This window comes from Macaca mulatta, chromosome 10 (assembly GCF_049350105.2).
Source record: "Macaca mulatta isolate MMU2019108-1 chromosome 10, T2T-MMU8v2.0, whole genome shotgun sequence".
Lineage (NCBI taxonomy): Eukaryota > Metazoa > Chordata > Mammalia > Primates > Cercopithecidae > Macaca > Macaca mulatta.
The window spans coordinates 98,069,767-98,078,570 of NC_133415.1; the positions used below are offsets into that span (position 1 = coordinate 98,069,767).

Sequence of the window (8,804 nt, forward strand, 5' to 3'; positions counted from 1 at the left end):
TTTCATGTATGGGAAATCTAATGGTGAAAAACATGAAGTATTCGTGTACCTGGGAGTATCTTAATTTTTCCCTAACTTGTGAAGGATAGATTTGCCATGATATAGAATTCTTGGTAGACCGATATTTCTTTCACCACTTTTAATATGTTCTGTATCTTCTGGCTTGCATGGTTCTAATGATAAATCAGCTGTAAAGCTTATTTAATAGTCATTTTGAATTACTTATCTCTTGCTGCTTTCAAGAATTTCTCAGTCAAGCGCGGTGGCTCATGCCTATAATCCCAGCACTTTGGGAGGCCAAGGTGGGCAGATCACAAGGTCAGGAGTTCGAGACCAGCCTGGTCAACATGGTGAAACCCCGTCTCTAACTAAAGATACAAAAAATTAGCTGGGCATGGTGGTGCACACGTGTAATCCCAGCCACTAGAGAAGCTGGAGCAGGAGAATCTCTTGAACCCAGGAGGCAGAGGCTGCAGTGAGCCAAGATCGTGCCATTGCACTCCAGCCTGAGCGACAGGACGAGACTCTGTTTCAAAGAAAAAAGAATGTTTCTTTGTCTTTGTCATTGATATTTCCATTATAAATTGTCTAGGTGTGGATCTCTAAGAGTTTTTCTTAGTGTTCACTGAGATTTTTATACATGGAGATTTGTGTTTTAAAGCAAAATCAAATGTTTTTAGCCATTATATCTTCAAATATCCATCTGCCTCTTTCTTTCTGTCTCCTCTCTTCTGGGATTCCCATTATGCACATGTTTTTCCATTAGACTGTATTACACAGGTCTCTGAAGCGCTATTTATTTTTGTTTGTTCTTTTCTTTGTCGTTCCTCAGAGCGTATAATCTCAATTGACCTATAATTATATTAGTTATTCCTCTCTTCTGTCTATTATCTGCTGGTAAGAACCTCTTATGAATTTCTATATCAGCAATTTTACTTTACAACCTCATCATTCATCATGAATTCTTTTTATGATGTGAGACTGATTTTTATACTTTCTGTTAATCTTTTTGCCCATGATTTTGTTTAGTTCTTTGAGTATAATAGCCGATGTCTTTGACCACTAGGCCATTGTCTGGGATTCCAAAAGGATCATTTCTATTTATTGTTTCCCCTCTTTTTTGTGTATGGGTGGTATTTCATGTTTCTTTAAACATCTCATAATTTTTAAATAAAATTGGACTTTCCACATAATGTAATTTGGCAGCTTTGGAAATAAGACTCTATCTTCAGCATTTGTTTGTGTGGTTTTTATTGCTGAATACTTGCTTAGTAGCACTCCTGGACTAATTTTGTAAAGCCTGTGTTATACATCGTTTGCAGTCACTAAATTCCCTGTTTTGTTTGCTTACTAGTCAGATAATGGACACCAATGACCTTAAATCCTGTAAGCCCATAAGTTGGTCTTTTGACTTTATCAACTAGTGAAGTTTTCACACAGTCATGAAAACATTAAGACATGAATTAAATGAGAAAATTTTTTCACGAACTAAACTTAAAGTCCATAGTGCAAAAGGAACTAGAATTTTCATAAATCTAGAAATTGTCTTGCTAATAGATCAATATCTGGCTTTGACTTTCTGTCTGTGTTTCAATGTTAATGTAGTAAAAGTAAACACTTCAAATGCACCCTTGTCTGAACATGGCTGTGAGGAGTCGGTTTCAAATGTTCTGGATACACAGTGGGAAGAGGGAAATTGGTCAGTACTGATGCAGTCCCTGGGAAAAACAATGCCCTCCTATTACCTAAAAATTCCACAGTATAAAGTAAGAATGACGAAGAGCCAAGACAGTTCTGCAACACCCTGAAAAAAGGAAAATCCATGGGGGCTCTGGAAAATTACACCCCAGAAGTTGTTTCACGTGGTTGCTTCCTGGAAGTGAAAGAAAACAGCTGGTGCTTCCCGGTCACGTTGAAGCGCCTCTGATCTCCAGCCCCCGGAGCCACAGCACCACCTGCTGGTGGGGCCCCGCCAGAGCTGGCATAGGTCCAGCCTCCAGGTGCGCCCAAGCCCTTTTCTTGCATTATGAAGCTAAGCAGCCTCTCTCTATTCGCTGTGACCGTCCCCCTTTGCCTCCTCCACATGGCCCAGCCTGGAGTCCTGAAAAGTGGCGGGTAGGGCGTGGCGACCCGTAGTGTGGCTGGAGTTGGGGAACCTTTCCTCTGAGGAGTCCGTGCGACGACCTGGCTCTCATGCCTGGAAGCCACTTGGTGTCCCCGACTCACCCTGTGGCATTTTTCTCCAGCTGCACAGAAACCTGGAAGTTGCCCAGAGTTTTCTCTTGACTGCCCTTTCATCCTGTTACCTATGTGCTGGCGGGATAAAAGCTGCAAGGAGGTCAAATGGTGTTGCTACTACAAACGTCGGCATCAGTATAGGGAGCCCTGCTGGACTTTGGATTGAGGTGAGGAGCCCCAGATCTGCTGCCCGTGAAACCTTCCTGCAGAAGCATTGTCTTAGAACGAGTTGAGAACTGCCTATTCCTGTAGAAAATCACTGTGATCAGAGGTTTTAAATTAGGTCAGCCCATAGATCTGCCTCTGGACAATGAAGGGAGAAGCTCAACAGAACTCCTTGCTTAGATTATGCACCTTCCATTTCACATAATGGACTTCGCCCTTCTCCTCTCTGTAAAGAGGACATTTCAGCAAGACTCATTAAGATCCTCAACAGTTACTGGCTTTTTATTATTTTTGATTCCTATTTTCTGCAGCTTATAATAATGAAACACTTTCCTGTTCATATTTACATTGTGAGTGTTTATGTAATTTCACAGTTCCTTAGGATGGCTTGCCTAGAATCCCTGATCCCAGTCCTTGATTCCTGGATAGCACAAGCCAGTGCTCTTCGGAGGAGAATACGTAAGAGGATCCAGACAATGGCGTCCTATTGCCTCAAAATCTGCTGGATAAAGAATGATGAAGAGCCAGGACAGTCCTGCAACACCCTGAAAAGAGGCAGTCCATGAGGGCTCTCAGAAGTTACACCCCAGTTGTTTTACGTTGTCTCTTCCTGGCTTCCTGGAGGTGAAAGGAAACAGACGGTGCTTCCGGGGTAAGCAGAGGCACCTCTGACCTCCAGCCCCGGGAGTCAAAACGCCCTCTGTTGATGGGGCCGCACCAAAGCTGACATAGACAGGTCCAGGCTGCAGGTGCCCCCACACCGTTTTCTTGCATTATGAAGCTGAGTGGTTTCACTCTACTCTCTGTGATCATCCTCCTTTGCCTCCACATGACCCAGCCTGGAGTCTTTAGGAATGCGGGTAGGGCCTGGCGACCCTGGATGTAGTTGGGGGGGAATGTTTCCTCTGAGGAGTCCATGAGGTGACCTGGCCTGGAAATCACACATTGGTGCCCACTTATCCTATGGCTTTTTTTTCTTTTTTCTTTTTTCTTTCTTTTTTTTTTTTTTTTGAGTCTCGTTCTGTCACCCAGGCTGGAGTGTAGTGGCGCGATCTCGGCTCACTGCATCCTCCACCTCCTGGATTTAAGCGATTCTCCTGCCTCAGCCTCCTGACCTATGGCGTTTTTTCCAGCTGCACAGAAACCGGGATATTGCCCAGAGTTTGATCTTACCTGCCCTTTCACCCTCTTACCTATGTGCCGGCGCGATAAGGGTTGCAAGGGAGTCAAGAAGTGTTGCTACTACAACTGTCGGCATCAGTGTATGGAGCCCTGGTGGACTCTGGATTGAGGTGAGGAGCCCCAGATCTGCTGTTCTCCTTGCTGCCCCTAACTCCTTCCCTCAGAAGCGTTTGTCTTAGAGGAAGTTGAGAACTGCCCATGCGTTTAGCAACTATTGTGAGCAGGGCTTTTAAGTTGGGTCAGTCCACGGATTTGCCTCTCTAACGTGAAGGGGGAGGCTCAACAGACCTCTTTGCTCAGATATGCACCTTCCACTTCACATAATGGGCACCACGGTTCTCCTCTCTATAAATCTCTATAATGTTGACATTTCAACAAGATGATCTCTAAGGTATTCAATAGTTACTGGATTTTGTTTTTTATTTTCAAATCCTTTTACTTACAGTTTACAATCATGAAACAGTTTCCTCTTTACATTTACATTGTGAGGTAAGTTTATAATTTCACAATTCCTTAGGATGGCTTGCCTAGCGTCCCTGATCCCCAGTCTCTGAGTCTTTGGCAGCACCTGCCAGTGTTCTTGTGAGGAGAATACCTAACAGAAATCACGCTTCAGTGCCCCTGGAACACAAAACCATGTGCCCTGTACATTTTGCATCTTCCTATATCTCTGGTTTCCTGTTCTCTCCCAAGGTGGAAAGCCCTTCTTTACCAGGACTGAGGAGACACAGGTGCTACAGGCTCAGACTGGGATAACTGGTCTCCATGTTGTCCATGATCGCTCAGGCCCAGGACTTCCTTTTAGCAAGAGTTAAATGTTTCTTACTATGATAACAAGACAAAGAAATAAAGCGTTGTATATTGAAAACTCCATGAACATCTGTAAGTCTGCTGGATTGATCTCTTGCTCTCTCTCTCTCTACTCAGCTGTGTTGCATAATCCCTCAGGAACTGTAAAAAGGACGGAGTTACTGTTTCACATTTAGTTTCATCAATTCCTGCACTTGTGTTTTTCTGATATGTTTGTCTCTTTCAATATCTCCTGACACTCAGATTCTCTGTTGGTCAGATTCCAGGCGCATTTTGGAGTTAAATTCTCTGTGTTTGCATCCTATGAATGGCATGCCAATTAATTCTGTAATGGAAGAGCAAGCCATTTTTGCTTCAGTTTTTCTGGTACTACTGCTGGTGGCCTTTCCACGTGTTAGAGTAATATGATCTGCAATTGGATTTGGAACTTAAGGTTGGAAATTGAGCAAGGTGTACTTTAGTTCTAGGTACTTTCATTCCTAAAAATTGAGCCACCCTTTGTAGAGGACTGTGTGCTGGCAAACGAGAAGTTCCCGATAAGCCCTGCTCTTGCAAACAAAGCAGGACATTCCTTCTCTGCAAACAAGAAGGATAAAGGAGCCAGCTGTAAGCAGCGGGCTCTGGGAACTGGTCAATGTTTTACTGATCTTGCGAGTCAAGGAAAGGTCAGAGAAGCAACACATGTCCTGTGACTTGGCAACATTCCACAAACGGCTGGATAAAAATAAAGCAGTGTGTGCCGTTCGGGGTGGCTGCCATGTATGTCTTGTCCTGTGTTGTCTTGTGTGTTCATTCCTTTGTTTAGGAAACACGCGGACCCCAACAACTGGCGCAGCGAGCAGGGTCCGTGGCTCCAAGAGAGCAAGGAACCGGAGGGGGAGCACCCCGGGTGTGTAAGTAAAACAAAAAAAGGGGGACCCACGGGGAAATTATGGGGAATTCCACCTCTCTGGCCTCAGAATATTTACGGTTGCTTCAAGGACTGTTGCTGTCTATAGGAGTAGAAGTGAAAGAAAAAGACTTTGAAGCGATTGTTTGCCCATGTTGAACAACATTGTTACTGGTTTCAGTATCAGACTAAAGTGCAGCTGAATCGGAGAGAATGGTTACAGGTAATAAAAGTTTTGCTTAGAGCTCACCAGTTAGGGGATACTATGCCTCTAAATTTGTGGACCTTGTGTAACTCTATCACTCAGGCATTAGAGTTACTTGAGACTGATTCAGAGTGTGGTGATGTAGCCACAGGAGGAAAGGCATCTGAGGATTTGGGAAAAAATAAATCTAAAATGGAGCCCATTTATGCCAGGGTAACAGAGGATGGGGGGTTAGCAAAAGGGGGAGAAGAGGAAGAGCCAGCTCTTCCTTCTTCTAAGGGGAATTCTGACATGCAGCGTATTATGGGAATACTTCAACAAATATTACAGATACTTTCTTCTAATTCACCTTTGGGAGCTTTCCCTGTTTCTTTTCCTTCTGCCTTGTTAGAAGAGGATTTTCCAGTGCCTCCAACCCCCCAGCTTCCTTACCTTTGTCTGACAAAGTTTTCTCAGTGCCTTTCCCGCCACTGGGGGAGGGAGAAAAGGAAAAGATAAGAAAATTTAAGGAACTGGATCTGTTTCCAATTATTCGTGCTTCTTTTGCTCCTAATGCTCAGTTTCCAAATGGTGGCAATAATGTCCAATTTAATGCCTTACAATTTAAATTTTTGAAAGAAATGAAAGCTGCCATTTCTAACTATGGACCTCAATCTCCTTTTACACTTGGTCTTCTTGATGCTTTTTCATCAGAAAATTTGATGATTCCTATAGACTGGGAGACTTTGGGGAAGGCTTTTCTTGATCGTTCTCAGTGGTTATAATTGCACAGCTGGTGGATGGACAAGGCACATGTACAGGCTAGAAAAAATGCTACGTGTGATCCCCCAGGAGCCACTGAGGAACAACTCACAGGCATGGGCCAGTATGCTACTCTTAATACTCAGGCTGGCCTAGATGATGTCGCCCTTACTCAAATCAAGACTTTGTTTTTAAGGGCCTGAAATAAGGTAGAGATAGCAGGAAAATCTTCCCTTTCCTTTGTGAAGATTTTACAGGGCAGAAATGAACCATATCCAGATTTCGTAGCCCGTCTTCAGGATGCTGTCTTAAAAACTGTGGGTGTTGGCCCTGCTTCAAAAATTTTGTTACAAACATTGTCTTTTGAAAATGCTAATGCTGAGTGTCAAAAATTGTTGAGACCGTTAAAGGCCAGTGGGGCCAATTTAGATAAATATATTAAAACTTGTGCTGGTGTTGGAGGGACTATTTATAATGCTCAATTATTTGCTGGAGCTTTGTCTAAAGCCTTAAAAGGAAATAACAAACAAGGTGTTTGCTTTCAGTGTGGTAAACCTGGACATTTCAAAAAAGAATGTCGTAAAAAAAAATTGAACACTTTTATCCCTCAAGACAGAAAGTTGCCTTCAGAGGTGTACAAACGTTGTGGTAAAGGTCGACATTGGACAAATAAATGTCGTTCCAAAACTGATAAAAGTGGAAATTTACTGTCTCCTCTCCCGGGAAACAGGAGCCGGGGCCCAGAGGCTTAGGGCCCCAACAATTACAATACAAGTCTACTACAATACCCAGTGAGCAATGGCCTACAACATCAAGGAATTAATTCAAGTCCTCCTTAAGGATCCCACACCTTACCTACCCCAGTTTCTCAGCTTTATGCGGCAACTAAGCAGAGCGCCGCTGCTGACTTAACTATTACTCAGCCTTATACCTTGTCTCCTAATAGAGGAGTATATAAATTAGCTATTAGAGTGTGTGGCCCTTTGCCAAAAGGACATGTAGGACTTTTGTTAGGTCAAAACAACAGTGCTATACAGGGGTTAATGGTAATTCCAGGAATCATTGATCCTGATGTTACTAATAAAATTCTTATTATGATACAAGTCTCACAATTTATACGCCTAGAGGCAGGGGAGTGTATTGCACAATTACTTTTATTGCCTTTTTTCCGTTCCTATCTAAAGAGGTATCTCGACAGGGAGGGTTTAGTAACACAGAAAAAACTGTTTTTTGGGAAACTTTAGTTTCTAATCAAAAGCCCTTATGTTCATTACACATTAATGGAATAGTTTTTAAAGGGTTAATTGATACGGGGGTGGATGTGTCTATCATTTGTTTAAATTAGTGGCCTATACAATGGGAAAAAAGACAAGTTTCAATTATACTCACTGGCTTGGGTGCTGCTTCTGTGGTTTATCAAAACGTAGAACCTTTAACCTGTGTCGGTCCTAAAGGTCAACAAGGTCAAGTGTTTTTTTATATTGTTCCTATCAATATTAATCTTTGGGGACAAGATCTTTTACAACAATTTGGTGCTTTTTTAAACATTCCTCATATTTCCTCAGCTGCCAAAAATATGATGTTCAAAATGGGCTACAATCCTTAAACTCATAGCCACTGTTCACCAGCCTCAAGTTTTATAATTAAAGTGAAAAACTACCGCTCCTGTTTAGGTGAAACAGTGGCCATTATCTAAAAAAATAAACAAAACTTAGGACTTTAAAAGAGTAAGTCAAAAAACAATTAGCCGAGGGGCATATAAAGCCAAGTACTTCTGCATGGAATTCCCCTGTCTTTGTCATGTTAAAAAAAAAAAGTGAAAAATGGCGTTTATTAACTAATCTTAAAACTATAAATGTTTACATTCAACCTAGGGGAAGTTTACAGCCTGGTCTTCCTAATCCTGCCCTTATCCCACAAAGTTAAAAACTAATGGTCATAGATCTCAAAAATTGTTTTTTCTCTATTCCATTACAACCTCAAAATTGTAAAAAGTTTGCCTTTACTATTCCTAAATATAATAATGGACAGCCCATTCAAAAATATCAGTAGAAGCTTCTTCCCCAGGGTATACTTAACAGCCCTACTTTTTGTCAAAAATTCATACATAGGACTTTAAATCCTGTAAAAAATCAGTTTCCAACTGTGTTAATTTATCATTATATGGATAATATTTTATTAACTACCCCGATGTAACCCTCCAAAATCAAGTTTTTAAGGTTTTACAACAACAGTTAATTCATTATAATTTACAAATATCTCCTAAAAAGGTACAAACTCAGTTCCCCATTCAATATTTGGGGTATCTATTGACTAAAAATCAAATCCGCCCACAAAAGGTTCAAATTTAAAAAAAAATCAACTTGTGACCCTTAATAATTTTCAAAAATTGTTAAAAAATATTAATTGACTTCATCCCATCTTAAATATTCCTACTTATAAATTACAACATTTGTTTGCTACCTTAAAAAAAATTCAAATTTAAACAGTTCTCAACAAAAACTACTACAAAAAAAAAGTCTTTTATAAAAAATAAAATTAATAAAGCTCACCTTAATTATATTATACCCGATC

General features: G+C 41.3%; 1 long non-coding RNA gene across 2 annotated transcripts; it reads left to right on the top strand.

The window, feature by feature from the left end:
• Positions 1–1,914: 1,914 nt before the first annotated feature.
• On the top strand, positions 1,915–7,940 carry LOC107000390 (uncharacterized). 2 transcript variants are annotated; one of them, XR_001447487.3, is made up of 4 exons: positions 1,915–3,263; positions 3,537–3,695; positions 4,031–4,074; positions 4,279–4,453. It is a non-coding gene; the product is annotated as an uncharacterized LOC107000390 (long non-coding RNA). The 2 variants fall into 2 exon arrangements; XR_013399984.1 differs by lacking the exon at positions 4,031–4,074 and having other exon boundaries at positions 3,087–3,263; positions 4,279–7,940.
• Positions 7,941–8,804: the final 864 nt, after the last annotated feature.